Source organism: Adiantum capillus-veneris, chromosome 10, assembly GCF_014529385.1.
Source record: "Adiantum capillus-veneris isolate H3 chromosome 10, ASM1452938v2, whole genome shotgun sequence".
In the NCBI taxonomy this organism is placed as follows: Eukaryota; Viridiplantae; Streptophyta; class Polypodiopsida; order Polypodiales; family Pteridaceae; genus Adiantum; species Adiantum capillus-veneris.
In genome coordinates this window covers 141512917-141533238 of record NC_140940.1, presented here as the reverse complement: position 1 = coordinate 141533238, position 20322 = coordinate 141512917, and positions in this window count along the sequence as shown.

The window sequence follows — 20322 nt, the reverse complement described above, 5'->3', positions numbered from 1 at the left end:
ATTTTCAAGTCGCACACTCTTCCTCTCCGCTCTTTGAGTTTTCATGCATCCACTACACATCGTCCTTCTCATAATATAACTTATTGTGATTTTCATAAGATTCAAAGAAATGGTCTTTGAAAACCCATGTCTTTCTGTGTGAATGACTTGGTAACAATGCTCCCTTCATGCAAAGGTGCCCACATAGTGAAAATAACAAAGCGAGCTGAAGTAAAAAACCATTGGAAAGGTTGTGTTCTTGCCTTCAAAGTGACCAACAATGACTATGGCCAAAGACATGGTGTTACACCTCGATGAACATTCCATTCTCCATTCTCACTATAAGGAACACAAAAGCTTATACGTTTGATTCAAATCGTTTTTATCTCATTTTATTTGGTTTTTTTCTTTAGTTTCAGTTATCTTTCCATCAACAGCTATGAAGTAGCAACCTATTGAGAGATTAAGTGGTGAATTCAAAGATATTCACAAAGGGATTGTATATATTATGTGGATGTTGACAATCCACCCTCTCTTTACAAAAAAATTGGTATGTTTGTGTATTTTGCAACATACACGGTTCCATCAAGAGAAAGTGCACATGAAGAACTACCTGAGTTTCTTGTTCCCACCATATGATCACTAGAATGGGAAGCCCCTAATCCAAGTACCTTCAAATTCAAAATCAAAGAAGATATCATCAAAGCTATGTGTTCGAGCATGATTTCAAGAAGGATTAAGATTCAATGGAGCAAGCTAGGTAGTTGTGTCCCTCTAGACTCTGAGGAGAATTGTCCAGAGTTTGAATTTAAAATCATAGGCCATTCATTCACTGATCCTAGAAACCTTATAGTAACATCAAACTAGAGATTACAAGATGTCAAAAGAATCTCTCAAGTTTTTGGATGAAGCATCTTGAAACATCCCCTGAGTATGGATTCAAAGTTCATGATATTGTTGTGAACAAAAGGATGGAGAATGTGACCTCATGCATCACGTGTCTTCCCCAAAAGGAGTTTCATTTGAGCCATGTGCCTTGACTTGATAAGCTAAAGTGGATTTCTCTAGTATTGTAATCACTACATTTTGCAAATATACATGTCTTTTCTACTTTGTTGATGTGACCAATATTTTATGTATAGCTAAATCTAAATGACACCATGATACACAGTTAAGAATTGAATTGTTGATATTAAATATTTATGAACAAATATATAATCTCAAAAAGGGTGTCTATTCATATGGACAAAATAAAAAAAACTCTATACAACTCTAGTGGACAATGTAATCAGTCAACCAAGTCAACTTTTCTTTTTGCATGGGATGATTCAGGATCTTCAAAGACGCTTTGGCTTTCTTTGATTATTGTTGAAAGAGTTTCAAGAGGGGGTTTTGGTGACTTGAGATCCTGAGGGGTTGGCATGGGAGACTTGGGGTGGTGAGTTGGGCTCCTAAGGGGTTGGATTGTTATACTTTGCAATGGGTTCCCTGGGGGTGGTGCATTGGGCTTTTGAGGAGCTGGCTTAGGAGACTTGGCAGACATGAGTGGAATCCTGAAAGGGGATCCAAGCTTGGCCCCCTTACTTAGGCTTAGATGAGTGACTCTACTGAACTTTGAATTTTAATGGTGAGTGGAATGGAGGGCCCGTGTCATCGGGAATAGCTTAGTAGCCCGAGACACAAGGAGAGAGCTTCTTGGATTCACAAACACTTGCTATCATGTCATGCAGGGAGGGGGGAGGAGCTTGAATGAGGAGCATGTACTAAGTAGTCTGTAGTGTCATCGGAATGAGTCCATAAGCCTAAATGATGCGATGCTAGAGCTTCTAGGAATCACAAACGAATGTTATTGCATCACGCGGGGAATAAGGCATTTAGCTCAAACAAAGAGAATGGAGGGGTTTAAAAATGTATGAGAAGGCCCTATCGCTTTGTGTCAGACTACGGCGAGAGAATAAAGCAATGCTAAAAAATCAAGGTTGAGAGTTTTGTGGTCGGTGGAAAAAGAGCACGTGTAGAGGTTTTCATCTACTATTAAAACAAGATAAATTTTTTTTCCCAAAAATCATGATCGTCTAGCTCATAAACATGAAATCTCAATTACCTTACAATACATAAAACTATAACTTTCAAATACACCAAAATTTGATGTTTCTAACGACATCAATGTGTTTGGAATGCCAAAAACCCCGAGAATGACTGGCTACATGCCCCGTATGGACACCCGGAGAGGCAATTAGGCCCAAAAAGGACCTCAAGAGGTCATGTCCCACACGGTGCAAAAATATCCATATGGAACAGAGCCTCCAAAGGCCTTTTTTGGGCCTAACTGTCTTTCCGGGTGTCCATACGGGGGATAAGTCAGTTGTTTCCGATGTTTTTGGGTGTTTCAAACGCTTTAATGATGTCAAATATAGAAAATTATCTACTATGTAAAAGCTAGTAATTTACTTTGAGTCATTAAGAGTTAGAACAACATGAAAGAGTAAATAGTGAGATTATCAGTGCTTATAATTTTTCTTTATAGAGAATAGTATAAATATTACTAAGTTTGTGTTTTCTTCTTGTGGATTTGATTGATACTAGGTATGTTTGATCAAAATTGTCTATCTCTTGGAATTGCTTCCTTGTACAATCCCGCACAACTAAAAAAGACACCTGTTGTGATCCTCCATTATCCCCCTTTCACTTTGTTTGAACTTTTTTTGTGAACTCTAGTCTCAGCTTGTGCAACGACATGTCTCGCTAGTATTTCCTTATTTATCTTGGTAGTTTTCTTTGCCAATGCTTATAATGATACAATGGAGCTTAACTTCTATGTTTCATTTGATCTCTCCTTTATGTTTGAGCATTTGAAAGACCCCTTTTTTAAGGAATTGAAACATTTTTTGTCTCATGAGTTATAGGAGTTTCCGTCATTGAAATTTTTTGATAAAGAGATTTATTAGATGAGCAACAATGATATTCACTTCCTTGGAAGAGAAAAAGGATCAAGCAAAAAAACACTCGAAGTGATATCGAGAAGACCAGTGATTTTCGTGCTCCCTTGGCTTTGTAATGCTCAAGCTTTATTCCCATGTATAAGCGGCCTTCGATACATAACCCTCATGGTTGATCTTGATGTCCATATGGCATAGCTTAATGAGCTTCTCTCCCTAGAGTAGAAATGGTGGTAAAGCTTGTGATGATGGAATAATCTTCCTAGCCAGAGCAAAAACTTGTGAGGGTGAAGAGAGCCAAATGGTGGTCCTCTTGCAATGATGGCCCTTCTAGCCAAAGCAAAAGTGGCGGTCCTTTTGTGGTGGCACAGAGAAATCTTGGAAAGTTTGTGAGGGTGAAATCACCCACATCATCTACATTTAGGTTTTCACCTGCACTTTGACTTTGTACAACGGAGCCAAAGGGGATGTAGTTTTGCAAAATGATTCATAGAAGGTATAATGGAGCTAACAACACTAGCAAAGATAGCATTAGAAGAGTGGAGGGAAAGCTTGTGAAGGTGAGTAGAGCCAAACAAAAGGTCAAGAGAGGGGGGGGGGGGGGGGGGGGGCGGGGGAATGAAGTAATTTAAAAGTGAAGAAACAATTGTTTAATGCCAAGTCACTTAATGAGAAAAAACTTCGAGGTGTACCACAAAGAATAGTGTGAAAATGACGTATTTTTTAATATCTAGAGATATGTGCCTAGATACACTTTAATCCCATAGATACGTTTTGAATGCTCAAAATGGCCAAATTTAGAGCCTTTTTTACCATCAATGGCTCTGCTAATTAGCAAGTTAACTAATTTCTTACAAAGCCCTTTTTGAGTCGTTTGTGCCCCTAATGGGGCTATATTTTGCATTGAACGCCATCCACATCTTTTTTATTATGGTTGAACATGATAATCTCGTGTAAAATTTCCTCAGTCAAATTGTGCACTTCAGAAGAGGATGGATTCAATGTTTTTTCAAGGTCACTTGCCTTTGCATAGTTTTTGGTGGTACGTTTTTGGCCCTCTACAAATCCCTAAGGAATAGAGTCTAGATCCTTTCTCTATGATGCCTCTCCAAAAACTCCAGGATTCCTCCCCTTCACACCATACTGCCCCAAGAGTATGCCACCATCGTGCTCCATGGAGACCAGCTACATTGGGACCATCCCTAATACCAAACGGCTTAAGCAATAATTCTTATGATCTATTGAGCTATAATCATGCTTCAAGGACCACAAAATCGCGATGATAATGTGTCCTTCACTGTGGGTAATTAGCATGCTGATTATCAGACATGCAGGAGAAGCAAATAAAAGCACATGAGACAAGCTAGGGAAAGATCACGGGTGGACTGTGTCTCCCCCATTATAGGCCAATCTGATGCCAGCTCGGTTAGAAGAAACCAATCAAGTGTACATGTGGTGCACTTCTATTGTTGCTAGGGAAGACTTCTTCAACCCTCTACCCACACCTACACTCACACTCACTCAGAGGAATGAAAACCAGCGTTTTTAGGAGAACACTCACAGGACCACCTCCTAAGCACAACATAGTCTGAGAAGCCAGGGTTAAAATTTTTACATCCACCCCAATACTAGTGGACTCAAATCGGGCACACTACCAAGAAAGGCCCTTTACCTTGGATGAGTGTTGGATGACACTTAAAAACATGGGCAAAGACCTCCACGTGGGATGGAATCACAATCAAGTTTTGTCAAGAGTTTTTGGAAGCTCTGGGATCAACCTACAAAAATGCTCTGCTCAGAAGGATTAAGGTAAGAATTTAAGGCTACCATCACTTCCTTGATTGAAAACCACGAAAGGGAGATTCTCCCTCTCCCATAATCTGAGAATTAATCCAGGGTTAAAATTTTTACATCCACCCCTACACTAGTGGACTCAGATCGGGAAAACTACTTGGAAAGGCCCTTTACCCTAGATGAGTTTTGGATGACACTCAAAAAGCTGGGCAAAGAAAAGTTGCCATGATGGTATGGAAGCATAATCGAGTTTTTGGAAGCTCTGGGATTGTCCTTCTTGCATATGGTCAATAAAGCCTTTATTGAAGGTACGCTTGAATGAGGTGTGAAGAAAGGAATAATCAAGCTCATTCCCAAATAGTTAGCATGCTCTCAGCTCAAACACTAGAGACCAATCACAATGATGGCAGTCGTATACAAGGTGTTGACTAAGCTCATTGTTGAAAGAATGGCCCCTGTGTTAGCGGAGGTCATCTTTGCCCACCAACATGGATTTATCAAAGGTAGATCAATTATCCTGGTGTCCATGATAGGTATGGAATATGCTAAATTCAAGCAACAGGAATGTAACCTATTGCAACTTGACCTTGATAAATTCTATGAGAGGATAACTTGGTCATTTTTGCAAGAAATGTTGTAGAATTTGGAGTTCATTCCACAAATATGTCAAGCCGTAAGTACTCTTGGGGAAGGGAGCTCCACAGAATTGTTATTCAACACAAGAATAGCTGGCTCTTTTGATGTTATGAGGTCCATCGTCAAGGTTTCCCCCTGGCACTGATTTGGTTCACCACTTGCACCCACCCTTTAATTGCTATGTTGGAACATGCACCGGCAAGAGGAGAGATAAAAGGGATTCAAATCCAGAATGGTAAGAAATTGCTTATTAAGATGTTCGTTGTGACAACTCTTTACTCTTCCTCTAAGCGGAAGGAAATAATGTTAGAAAATCCTTGGAGATTGTCCAAGTGTTTACCACAACATTAGGGTCTCAATGTAACATAGAAAAATCAAGACTTATCTCCTTATCAGAGGAGATAATTTTGATCCCTCGGGATGGACAAGAGAGGTGTTAAGAGAGGTAGCATCTTTTGAAACTTAGAGGTACCCGTTGGGGAAGGATTCAAGATAAAATTAAGAAGATGATGAAGCAATGGAATTCCATCTTGACTCCTTTCAATTGCAGAGCTTTGATAATTAATACCTTCTTCATCCTGTACATAACCTTCACATCATCATTCTTGCAATTATCTTGAATGTGGCAATGGGGAAAATGGGAGGCTATTGCTAAACCAAAAGCTCAAGGTGGAACGGGCATCCTTGACCCTATCACTCATGATTTGGCTTTATGTGCTTAAAAAAAATTTACCCCTAAGTTTTTTTGCACCCTTGCATGCTCTAAAGAGAGTTGGGCCTATATGGAAAGGGAAATGGTAATGGAAGCCACATGAGGTCTAAAGGCAGCTCATGGTCCAACCTCAGCTTCCACAACAGACTTGTCCCCCCCCCCAAAGGTGTAAGGTCTCAATTATGGGTTTTAAATGGGAAATGTATTGAAAAATGTTGTAAAGTTGTTGATGCACTCAATTGAAAGGAAGAGACCAAGTATTGGAAGGGTATGGCAAGACACTGGTCTCCTTTGGTCCCTATTGTGGAAGACTAGGGTCTTAATAACCATTGGATTGAAATAGCTAGGATTCTTATTAATAAGGTATTTTTCACCTTGTTTTTTTTTTGGGACTATCAAAAAGGGGATTTGAAATCCTTTGAGCAGCTTAAGCTATGCTACAATCTCTCACTCTAGGAGGAGATCCTCATTGGAAGGCTTCTTAGAAAATCTCACACCTAACCCTTCCTCCCTGCTCCACATCACTGGATTGGAAAGCTTGAAAGCGGGCCTAGAGAAAGAATGCTTTTCTCTCCCAAACCTAAATTGATTTATGAAAAGATGTGCTCTTTAGAGGCATAGATTGAGCACCTAGACATGATCTGGCCTAAAAAGTGTGATGCAAGAAAATGGTCTCAAGTAGTTGGAAACATATGGAAAGACAAATGCAAAGAGAGAGACAAAGTATTCCTATAGAAGGTTATTTTTGTATTTTTGCCAACCAAAGATAAGACAAAAGTGAAAGGGCTATCTACAGATACTTGTGTTAGATGCAAGCACCCAAATGAAACCGTCATGCACCTATTCTGGGGATGTAGAAACACTTTTTCACCCTTCATTAGCTGGAATCTCTAGAGATTGCCTTTCTCCATTTTCTCCCATCAACGAAAGCGGAAACAAATCCACAAGAGCACTCAGATTTGAACTTGAGCCTCCAGGTGCAAGATTGGTTGTATAGCAGCTAGATAACCATCCCTCCATGATGACCTACTGGTCCCTTTTCCTAAGCTTTCAATATTAAAAATAATTTGTGAGATGTGTTCCTCCAAGACCTCCACCTTCATCCACACATGGTGGTTCTACTCTTGATGTGAACTCAGACGTGCAGCTCCTACCTTTGCACGCCATTTGCCACACTGTGTAGCACATTCCAAAGAGGATGGGGTGTAGGCGGGCCTCTTTATTTGCCATGAGCTTATGGAGGTGATTAACGTTTTGATGAATAGGTGTATGCCATGTGTGCAAGAATGGTGGGTGTGTAAGAGATGTGTAAGAATGGTCAAAGGATGCCCCCCCCCCCCCCCCCCCCCCCCCCCCCAACACCCCCACCCACCCAAAAAGGAGGTGGACAATTTTATGATTTGAGGCCTTCCATAACTCCCACATATGATCTCCAATTTGAGTGCAGATCATAGATCTACAATCTACGCGTCAGTCTCTTTCCATAGATATGCTACATGATATGGTTTTATCCGCTAGATTTTAAATTCCATTTGGGGGAAAATTTGAATTCAAATAAACTAGCCGTTTTGTGTGTTTGAATTCAAAAGTTGTCCTTTGCTTACTTTCTTGATACTAAAGGTTGGATTTTCTTAAACTAACAAATAAAGAGGCCCTCTTAGACCCCATTCTCTTCCTAATGACATGGGTACTCTCTATGCCTTCCACTTTTTTTCCCTTTGGTGACTGAGAGGGAATCTTGTAAGATTCTTCGTAGTTAACATCCAATGCAGAATCGTTCCCCCCATACTTTGTGAACGTATGGTCTACATAAGGTAAAGCCCAAATCATAAGTATGCTTGCAAGAAAGATGACGGAACCATGCTTGTGCAAGTGCTAGATACATGATGGGACATACACTCGCTGGATGTGTATGCCAAAAGTGGTTTTTACTGGCCAAAGTCAGTCATTTGGTATTAGCTATTCAAGATAGTTGGACGTGGTAAAAGTGATGGTCCAATGATGCTTTTTGTAGATCCAAATGTGCTCTCCAAATTCAGTTTCTTAGCTCATAAAATGGAGCTTTTAATTCAAACTATGATAGGTTGAAGTTGTGGGAATAACCTCCTAAACCGTGCAAAGCATGTCTGTAGCTTAAGGTCATTTGGCCACTCTTAGAAGACCAAGTAGTGGAAAGATAAAACAAGAACTGAACTTTTATGCATGACAGGGGAAAGAGGCCCCGTTTGAGGTTTTCATGATAGAGGAAAAGTAGTAGTAGGTATTACGATTGTGTTTTTGGGGCCAAAAAACAACGTTTTGGCCATAACTTGCTCTCTTGGTGTCAGAGTAGGGAAATTCAGGACCCTTTTTCGGGGGTTTTTCATGTGTCAAATGCATCCATGCCCTCATATTTGTCAAATTTGGATTGTATAATGGTTTTGCAACATCCTTGTATGTGATTTCTAGATGAACAAGAGTAAAATAGAGAACTTCTCCTTGGTATCTGGTATGATCTTATTTTTTCTTCCCTTGTCTTGTGCATAGTGCCCGTGGAAGTGATGGCTCTAGGTTTTGATAGTGTGTGTGTGTGTGTGTGTGTGTGTGTGTGTGTGTGTGTGTGTGTGTGTGTGTGTGTGTGTGTGTGTGTGTGTGCAGAGAAAGAGATGGAGAGAGAGTAACAAAAAGCAGATCTGTGTGTGCATCATCTGTGGTGCTAATATAGCCTATACAAGGATTGTTTTGGAGATTGTGTATGTGGATTAGGGTGTAGTGGAAATATGTGTGCTATATAAGGCAATTATCTATATTTTTTGTTGTGTATTCTTCCCCCTCTCCATCTTGTGGTGCCCCCATTTCATCTATTGATTGCTCAACAAACAGATTGATGATTGAGTTGTGAATTGAAAAGATGATGATGCAAAGCTACATTCCAATTTTTACAGGAGATGCATATCTTGATGATTGGGTTGCAAATTTGAGTAATGGATGTTGTCGATGTGCGTGGTTGTAGAGAAGATAAAGCTTTAATTTATATCGTTGGTAATGCACGGTAAGAAAAAGGTGTGGCTTAATGGTCTAAAGGATGGCGATTGACGCACATGGATGGAATTGTGGAGTATATTTTTTCAAAGTATTTGGACAGTGGTTCTCTTGAAGAAGTGGATGTGAAGCTAAAGGATATGAAACAAGAAGTAGTTAAAGATTTTAGTGTTTTTTTTGGAGAAACTTGAATGTTATTGGAAGCAATCGGAGATGAGGTAGCAAATACTTCATGCTGGAGAAACTCTTTGATTGTTTGCATCCAGAAATCAAAGAAAAGGTGGAATTTGGAGGTGTGGAAAGCTATGCACATGAGGTCTATTTGGCCAGGGTGAAGAGAAGAAAAGTAACTCCAAAGTTGGAGATGGGCTTGTTGAAGCCTACAGATTATGTTCCAAGTTGCCAACATATAGGGCCTACATGGGTAAGACCTATCTCATATTATGTGTCTTTGGTGCCTCCTATCTATTATACATCTATATCCATAATGGATGACCTCATCAATGAAGATGGGGGTCTTGTCAAAGAGGACACGGTGTAAAGAAGGTAGAAAATGTAGTGCTGAGAAACTATGAAGGCCACCTTGTAGAAGAAGTAGCCAAGCTTGACATACAAGTGCTAGAGACTATTGTGAAAGCAGATGCAGAGCTAGAAAGATAGCATAAAGAGGTAAAAGAGCCTTTTCTCACATGAATTTTAGGCATGCAAAAGGTAGAAAAGTGTAGAAAAATTGCAGATGCCAAGGGCCTGAAAGTAGAAGAAGATGATGTACAAAGCCGGGTGGTGGGCAGGGTGGTGGGCAAGCCTTCGTCGAGAAAGGATAAGAGGAAGGTCAAATATGGAGTTAGCTTGTGGTGATGATGATAGAGATTCAAGCTTTTGGGAGTCTGGCCGGTGATTGTAGTTGGGAGGATGATTCCACATCCATTGACGAAGAGGCAAACACTGATGGCTCAATGTTATGTGACAAAGTTGTAAGGGATAAGCTTTTTCTTTGTGCATTTGATAATTTGGTGGTTGGCCATGTATAAGAAGAGAAAGTTCAAAAAGCTTGCATGCAAGAGATAGTGGTTGATTGATCTAACCCAAGTTTTGTGGACAAAGTTGAAGAAATGACCTTTGAGGCCATCAACGTTGCTGATATAGACTAAAAAATGGAGCATATGTAGGTAGAAGAATCTATTGATGAAGCCTTGGAGGCTAAAAAGCAAGCATGGCAATGCAAATAGGTGAACCAAAGCTTGTGGAGTTGAATATGCATGTGAAGGTGGTATGTGGTACAATGTTGATGGCTATGCTTGTGAGAGTAGTATTTCTGTGGGCTATGACTGTGTAGTAGATACAAAAGGATGAGGCTGCATCTTTTGCATAAGAGAAATAGGTTAGCCATCTTGTTCAAAGAATAGATAGTTGTTCAAGAGCTAGTAGATGAAGATAGAAAAGAAGCTGACATGATGGTGGTTTTTCAACCTATGGTTGAGGACAAAGAATTTATGCTTGAAGAGTTTGTTTTCCACAAAGAGGGGATGCAAAGAGAGGTTCTTGATGGGTTGTTGGAGCATGCACATTTGGGATTGTTGATGGGTGCATTGTTTCAAATGACAAGAAATGGATTGTAGCTATGCCACTTGATCTATTGGAGATGGATCCTAGCTTGAAGTACTACGACAAAGAGGCTGATGAAGAGGATTTTCCAATATATGGTTGGGTGGGAGGGTCAATATATATATGTTAGCATGTTAGTGCATAATTAAAACTTACCTTCTAGGGTGGTGTCAGTTATTAGGCATGCCACCCACAATTCTATTATTGAACATGAGCTCAAAATGGCTACCAATACTAACAGTGAGAACTAACCAAGATAGGCGTGGCCCAATGCCCAGAGATTTCATGATGCCTTCTATGAACGACCATGTGATCTTATCATAGGCTTCATCCATATCCAATTGAAGCAAGGTACACTCTTGTTTGGTGAAGGTTACATATTATATCCCAACCACTGCTTCCAAGATGTTAACATATATTGACCTTCCTTTAACTCAAACTGTGTTGATGAGTAGTAATAGCCTTATCCAGAATGGGAGTGAGCCTAAGTGCTACGGATTTGGCAATAATTTTATATGCTACTGCCAATTGACATCATAGTTATGGGCCACCACTGTTTCAGTTGAGAGAAACAAATTTGCCTTGGAATAGGCTTTATGAGGCCCATTTTTATGCTTGAGTCTAGGACTCCATTGACCAAGGTATGGTTAGTCATCTGCGCGATTGGGGACTTAAGATCCTCCCAAAATTCTTTGAAGAACTCAGTAGTCAATTTGTCCCATCCAAGGATTTTTCTTTGCCTGATGCATGCAGCACGTATGAGAATTCCTCCTCAGTAAAATCCTTCTCCCATTTTGTGATCAGTTTCGAAGGGCGTCCCTTTGCATTTTTTAATGGTCAGCCACATTACTTCATATTCCAACTCCTTCAAGTGCTCCTCCTAGAACTTCTTTCTAGCCTTGGTCTCGATCCTCTTGTAAGAGAAATGTTCTGGAGGAGTGTATCAAATGTTCAATGTAGCACACTCAAGATTATGTTCCTCATGGAATTTGTGACACATTTAAAAACGGTTTTCCCTTGCTTTGAATAGTGTGCTCTTCTTTCATGGAAGTGATGGAAAGAGAGAGGGAGGGAGGGGGGGGGAGTGAGTAGAGAGAGAAGATCAGACTTGGGTTTTTGAGGTGAAAACGCTCTCATGTCGGGCTTGAAAAATGAGTAGCATCCAAATCAAGGATTTCTTGAAATCTCAAAGCATATAATTGGGCTGAGCAAGGCAACTGCGCCTCTTTGGGCTGCAGTTAGGCTTAGCCCCCCTGCACATTATTGATCACTAGCATTTTTGCATGTGTGAGCGAAGCTTGGCTCATAATCTTCCTAAAATACAAATTATCCCCCTCCGTGTGGGGGGTACCTAAGCATCCCAAGCAGCTCCCTATAACTTTTCACATCCTGGAACCCAACAAGTAGGAACTAACCAATCATTATCCAGATTGCCTATATATAAGACTAGCATATATAAAGGCCCTTTCTTTCCAACTCCCTATTGGTTTTTGTTTCCATAGGATCCTTGTCGTGACATGAAGTGCATGCACAAAGGGCTAGGACTAGGTCAACATAGAGGTCTATTGAAGCATGCAACACAACCATTTGTAGATTACTAGTATGTGACCCGCATGATGTTGTGGCTAAGAAGAAGAAACTGTGACACTCTCCTTTCTCACCTTCCCCTGAAGGTGGAAACATCTGCAAACATTGTTTATGTATCAATAAGGTAGAGCCAAATATTCTTGGATGCTTCTTTACCAGATAAGATCATCCTCCACCTAGGAAGCTTTAGCTAACTATTGATAGTGACACCTTCTGTAGAGAAATGGAGGAGACTTAAACGCAATGCATTTTTTCACTCCTAGCATGGCCCAATTGTTTTAGGATCTATAGAATAGATATGATGTATAACCTTGGTATATGTGGTGTATAATCAATGAGGATTTGTAGAATTGTATATCATATAATATTACAATCATAATTTAGAGGAGTGTTGATATTTGATTACCCAAGAAACAGCCTTTTCTATTATAAAAAATAAGATCCATGAGTCTCTCTGTCTCTCTCTCTCACACACACACACAAACAAAAGTGGATGTTCACATGTTACGTTGTTCTTTACAAAGGAAGACATGTAGTTGTATAATGTGTCATTGAGAATTTTCTCTTACCACATTTTGAAGTAATTATACCCTAAAGATGCATGCTAGCCTAACTATGTTTACTTATGTATTGGGATAGGTAGTGGACATATTTGATGCATTGTGTGTGTGCATTTTAGGGGGCCCTGTAAATCCATGGCTAGGCTCAAGCTGGCTTTATTTCTCTACTTGTCATTGTTTGAGAAGAAAAAAGGCATTCTTTCTTTCTTAATCACTTTGTATTAACAAAAGTAAAAGAGAGTGTTTTCATAATTGGTCTTCAATTATAGCTTGAACTTAGACACAATGCAACCCTCAATCATTACTACACTCAAAATTTGTCTACTCATAGCAACATAGCCTAGCATAATGCTCATAGCTCTCCCCATTTCTATCCTGGGCCTAGTCACTCTTGCGAAGATCCGTTATAACATCATCTTCACCCCCCTTACAAAATTCTACATTTGAGGATCCAAAAAACCACGGAGGTGACCACCTGTAAAAAATTATATGGAGCTTGTTCTACTAACATAGAATTTGTCTGCCCACGTCAATGGATTTGCATGATGAAATGTTCCTTCAAACCACAAGGAAGGGTGATTGCATGTAAAGAGAATCATTTGCTTGGTGTGGATATACCTTTGCACTACATCCTCGGCTTGAAGTTCATAAAGAACTTGTTATCTTTCAAAATTACACCATCGTTGGCATACATGAAAATCAAAGCTCCACCAAGGACGACATTTTCCAACAATTATAACATTATTATCCATCACCTAGAACTATTAATCTCATTATAATTTGTTCGCCTAGGTCAATGTTTTGCATGATGCCTCATGCCTTTAAAACACGAGCTTAGGTAGCCACATTCAAAGAGAATCCTTTGTTCCATATTATTGAAAATAGATCAAAGATCTGTTGCCTTGCTCATTTTGGGGACATCCAATGCGAAGCATGTAGTCCAAAAAACCAATTCCTAGAGAGAAAGACCTTAAAAAGTACGCCACACTTGGCATACATATTTATCAAAGCATTTCCAACCAGGATGATGTTTTTGAACTGTCCCTAATGCTAGATCAAATCACTATTGAACATCAGCATATATCCTATTTCCTTGGGACAAAGCTCATTTCAATAACTTTCTTGGCTCCAACAATGGCATTCCATTAGACATACGAACTCATCAGTGTTTTTGCTCCTCCAAAAACCCAATTTTGTGATATCAACATGTATCCTATTCCCTTGGTATGCTTTGAAAACAACATTGCATTTGGAATACATAGTCACCAATATTTTTGGTCTCAAGCTACCCACTATTGCAATATCAACATGTACTACTACATTGATCCAAAGTTCATAAGCAACTTGTTGTACTCTACCATTACACCTCATTCCTTGTACGCACTTACCAATGCTTTTCCTCCTCAAGAATTCCACTACTGTGATATAGCATGTATCCTATTGCATTGATACAAATCCCTCTTGGCATAGATTATAGGACATTTTGTAGTCAACGATTCCAAGTGACAACATCCTCGATTGAAGGCTTGTCAAGTTTTTCAAAATTTTCAGTCCATGACTCATAGTCTCACTACTCTTGAAGCAACCCACTATTGGGATATCATCATGTATTCTACTGCCTTTGTACAAAGCTCAACAACAACTTTTTATGCTCTGTCAAGTGCAGCTTGTTCTATCCTTAGACTAGAAGCTTGTCAATAATGATGTGCTACTCTCTACTTTAGCAAATATATTGCACCCCACCTACTGCAGATCAGCAATTTAAGCATTTCCATGTTACATGTTTGACATACATGTTGATTAGATCATTGCAAAGATCCATGATCTCAAGGAGCAAGTATACTTGATCAAATACGTAGAGAGCCCCTTGATTCATTCTAATGATGATGGACATACCCTAGAATAAGTGCAATCCAAGAGACAACTCAAACATGGCGCTCTTCATTGGAAAGAAGCAACCATAAAACATGTTTCAATCAATACATGAATTAAACACATTGAGAAAATAAATTGCATCTAGGGAGGTGCAATTTTTTACACCCATGGAACAGAGGTCAAAGATTCCATGGTCAACCCTTGCTAGGTTCATTCTCCTTTAAGTGCACTTCCAAGGGACTACATCTAAAGAGACCACTTGCTCTACATTCTCTGTATACAATGTTGAGAGCTTCTTTTCCCTTGTTTTTGCCAGACATATCCTACAATCATGCATTCCAAGTCCTCACTGTGGCAAGGATGTTCCTCAAGAATGTAGTGGGCTTTCAAAAATACCCAAAATATGTATTATGGAGTGCATGTTGACCAAATCATTACCAAGTACGATGGTGTTTTTGCAGTAGCCCTAGACCAAAAATCACATCATGAATTTGTTGTCCATTTCATAATGCCACTCAGTATTTGTAGAAAACATACCAATCCTTATTGAACATACCTTGCAATCAATGTACTCCACGGTGACAGCTCAGATATTAAGCTTGTTGAAGAACCCGCTTGACATACATGTTGACCACATCAACACCCACCAAGGCATCAATTTCCAAGAGGCCCCAACTAACATCTCAGTTATTTCATTGCTATTTCAAATTTAGTCAAAATGCTACATAGCTTAAAGCTGCAAGCATAAGTGATCTCATATAGAGAGCTAACCCGCATTCCACATTCATTAGAAACACCATAGCGATTTCTACTACACATGTGCATAGCATATCTTGCATCAATGCATATCCTACAACCAATGGACTCGAAGACACAACTTCTGAACATGAAGTGCATCAAGCACTTCTGATGCTTTTGGACAGTGCCAAGTTGTTTCCAAGAGCCCCTCCACCCTCATCTTATGAGACTACTTGACAATCTCCACTTTTTTATGTAGTGCCTCATGCGGCATAGTTGCAAGCATAGATGATTGTATTTGCAAAGTATTCCTCACCTTGCATTTTCACAAAAGTACATCAGATTTAACATACATGTCACCCAAAACACACAAAGTTAATATACATGCATGTAAACTAAAGCAGCAACTACAAAGCACATTACATGCATAAAGCACATTGAGAAAAGCGATTGCATCTAAAGGAATGCCTTTTTGTGTGCATGTCAAATACCCGGGCCCATTCACTCTATATAAAAAACAGGACCCCACCTGTGAGCGGACAACTTTGATAAAACCCCTATATACGACTCATATTAGGGAATAAGACCCCCCTTTCTACGCTTATACGATAATCAATGAAGAAAACTATCATGCCCCTATCTTACATATAAAATTTAGTTCTCGCGTGATCTAAGTGAGTAAAACTAGTAAAAGAGTGACTCGCAACATACTAAGGAACCACTTCTATTGTTAACTAGTTGTACCTTCAATGTGTCTTAGTTTGACTTTCAAACTATGTGCCCGATCAGCCTACACTTTGGCTACTTGTCCAATTCTGACCCATCCAAAGCTGGTGTAAAGAAACCCTTACCTGCTCCAAATTAGCCCTTATCTATGATCGGCTTGATGCAAAATTTGATGTGTGACCTGATAAAAACTTCAAAATTCATCTGAGTTTAGTGCACACCAATGACCAATTGTTACAAGTAATCAACACGGGTCAGGTCTCTCCCCCCCTTCCCCTATTTTTAAGCTTGGGAGATTAATTATTGGGGGCTTGCCCCTAACTTATATGCTTATGTAACTTGTAAAAAGAAGCCCCTCCCCTGCACTTACATGGTGCGATAAGTTTTCCATGGTGAATCCCTCGGGGTCAAATAGAGGTGAGAGATTCCATGGCCAACCCTTGCTAGGCTTGCCCTCTTCAAAGTACAATCCCAAGAGGCTACATGAAGAGAGACCCCTCACTCTACATTCTGTAAAAAAAATCATAGATCTTCTATCCCTTGTTTCTAATGTGCATATCTTGCAATCATGCATTCCAAGGGAGAAGAGGGGACTACACCGTGGTAAGGAAGCTCCTCAAGAATGCCTTGGGCTTTCAAGAGTACTCTATATGCATTAATCACATTGAGCAAAGTGATTGCATCTAGGGAGATTCCTTTTTGTGCACGGTCAAACAAAGGCTTTGCATAGATTTTATGGCGTGCCCTTTTTAGGCGTATCCTCCTCTAAGTTCAATCCCAAGAGAGTACATCTATAGAGACCCCATTGCTCTACATTAAAAAACATCCAACATAATGCCACTTAGCATTTGTAGAAAATGGCCCATTTGTGCTTATTGGGCATATCCAACAATCAATGCATTGCAATATGATATCTCAGTTTTGACAACCTCATCACGGTGGCATCAAACATCGTCACTAGGGTGAAGTGAAAGGGGTCACACCATCGTCAGGGTGATGAACACATCGCAGCCTTGGTCACTAGACGTCAATAGCCCTTGGTTAGATAGTGCATGAGTAGCCCTCGTCAATTGAGTCAGTCCTCATCAAGTGAGTGAGGCAACGAGCAGGTGAATAGCTCAGCCACATGGTCATGACTGGGTGCTAAGTGATAGTAGGTCACAAATAGGTGAACTAACATACAACATGAGCTGAGAGATTACAGGAAAATGTACTAGAAGGGGGGGTTGTGTTTCTTGTCTCTCAACACACACACAAGCTACAGTGAGGTCTCTCTCTCTCTCTCTCTCTCTCTCTCTCTCTCTCTCTCTCTCTCTCTCTCTCTCTCTCACACACACACACACACACACACACACACACACACACACACACACACACACACACACACACAACGTGCGTGCCTGCGGCCAGCTATTATAAGATGGAACTCAAGGATTGGACTGATCTCTCAGCACACACACAAGCTACATTGAGGTCGCGTTCTCTCTCTCTCTCTCCACAAGCAATGGCCGGTTGCATTCTTGATCTCCCTCCCTCTCTCTCCCTCTCTCTCTCTCTCTCTCTCTCTCTCTTTCACACACACACACACACACAAAATGCATGTGCATGCGGCAAGCTACTATAAGATTGGACTAAATGGTTGGAGTGAGAATGCTAAGCGCTGAGGTTGCCGAGTTGCATTTACGGGATGAGACGATTTAAACTTTGGAAGGTGCATACCAATTGGCAATGAAGCACTCCAAGAGATGACACGTGGAGAGCCTTCTACTTGCTAAATAATATTAAGCTGCATTATATATAGCACTAGTACAATGGCGCCGCCTTCGGCGGTGCTATGTGAATGCATATGAGAGGCACCCTTCTGACCAAGGTAGTGCCAATCACGACATTTTCTTTCAATGACCCCTGACTAACAATTATATAATCGCAAATTCTTTTGCCTATATCAGCATCTTGTGTAATGCCACATTCCTTCAAGGTGCAAGTGTACGTGATTGCATTTGGAGAGATGTCCTCTCTCCCCATCTATCGAAAACAGTGCAGAGCTTCCTAACCCTGACTCTTGCCTTCGAGTTGAGAGCATATGTGATGTCATCTAGAGAGACACCCTTGCTTCGCATTCGCCAAAAACATCCCAGAGCTTATTGGGCTTGTCCAACTTGGGCATATCCCTCAATCAATGCATCCCAAGAGATGACATCCCCGATAGGAAGCTCCTCAAGCACAAAGTGTACGTGATTGCATTTGGAGAGATGCCCTCTCTCCCCATCTATCAAAAACAATGCAGAGCTTCCTAACCCTGACTCTTGCCTTTGAGTTGAGAGCATATGTGATTTCATCTAGAGAGACACCCTTACTTCGCATTCGCCGACTCCATCCCAGAGCTTCTTGGGCTTGCCCAAGTTGGGCATATCCCTCAATCAATGCATCCCAAGAGATGACATCCCTGATAGGAAGCTCCTCAAGCACTTTTTGTGCTTAAAGATACCTCATTGCTAGACATAACCATGAGACAACATTGCCTCGTCCACTGGTTCTTCACCTTGTGTAATGCCACATTCCTTCAAGGTGCAAGTGTACGTGATTGCATTTGGAGAGATGCCCTCTCTCCCCATCTATCGAAAACAGTGCAAAGCTTCCTAGCCCTGACTCTTGCCTTCGAGTTGAGAGCGTATGTGATTTCATCTAGGGAGACACCCTTGCTTCGCATTGGCCGAAAACATCCCTCATTTCTCTCGTCCCTCATTTCTCTCTGCATTTCGATCAGCCCTCCTTTACTTGTGTAGTCTTGCACTCATCGCTCCTCCACTTCTTTTGGAAGCCATAACACTGATCAGGAACACAGGGCTTACATACATTTTAGTTGTCTCCATTTTTTGGCAGAGAGAGCGTCGTCCATTGTTCGGGAAAAGTGTGCCTCAGCTTCGTTTAAAATTCAAAACAACTAAGCGGGAGAAGGAGAAAATGGGGTGCGTCCCGCTGGTGGTGAATGGGCAGCCTTGCTTGCCGGCAAGGGCATCATGGTTGGGCCATCTGCTTATGGTGGCATTGTTGTTGTTGTCCAAAAAATAACACACACACACACACACAACGTGCGTGCCTGCGGCCAGCTATTATAAGATGGAACTCAAGGATTGGACTGATCTCTCAGCACACACACAAGCTACAGTGAGGTCGCGTTCTCTCTCTCTCTCTCTCTCTCTCTCTCTCTCTCTCCACAGGCAATGGCCGGTTGCATTCTTGATCTCCCTCCCTCTCTCTCTCTCTCTCTCTCTCTCTCTCTCTTTCACACACACACACACACACACACAAAATGCATGTGCATGCGGCAAGCTACTATAAGATTGGACTAAATGGTTGGAGTGAGAATGCTAAGCGCTGAAGTTGCCGAGTTGCATTTACGGGATGAGACGATTTGAACTTTGGAAGGTGCATATCAATTGGCAATGAAGCACTCCAAGAGATGACACTTGGAGAGCCTTCTACTTGCTAAAAAATATTAAGCTGCATTATATATAGCATAGATAAACTTAATCTCCATTATATATAAAAAAAAAAGTCTTTTGAGTTTTTACCACTCAAAAAAAAAAGTTTTTTGACTTTACGTTCTAAAAAGCTAAGCCCATCATTTCTTGCAATGTTACTCTTTGTGTTTGAATTTTAAATCTTATCCTTCACTTTTGCATTCCAGATTACATGTTTTGTAATGTTCTTCTTTGAAGTGAACCAATGAGTGACACGTGGAGGTCCTCTCCTTTCTTAAAAATTTTAAGCTCCATCGTATATAGTATAGATGGAGCATCGACAATCCTAAGGTGGTCTTAATTGCATATTATTTTTTGTTTGCTCTTGCAGTTTTGTGAGGAAACTAACCCAAACAACATAAGTTAGACAAAAATCATAGATGCTTAGCATAATTTGTAATTATAATGGCAAAAAATTAATGTGAAAGTTAAGGAGCAATGAGATTATAGTTGGTTTTGTTTTCTGCTTTTTCCATACTCACAATTGTGAGTGGAAGTGTTGGATTAACTAAGGAAAGAATGTGCATTAAGCGTCAAGCACGGTTAATTCCTTGAGGAACCCAAAGATACAAAAGGGTGCATAGAGGGCTAAGTCGGTTACGGCTCGTAGTTGGGAGCTTGCTTTA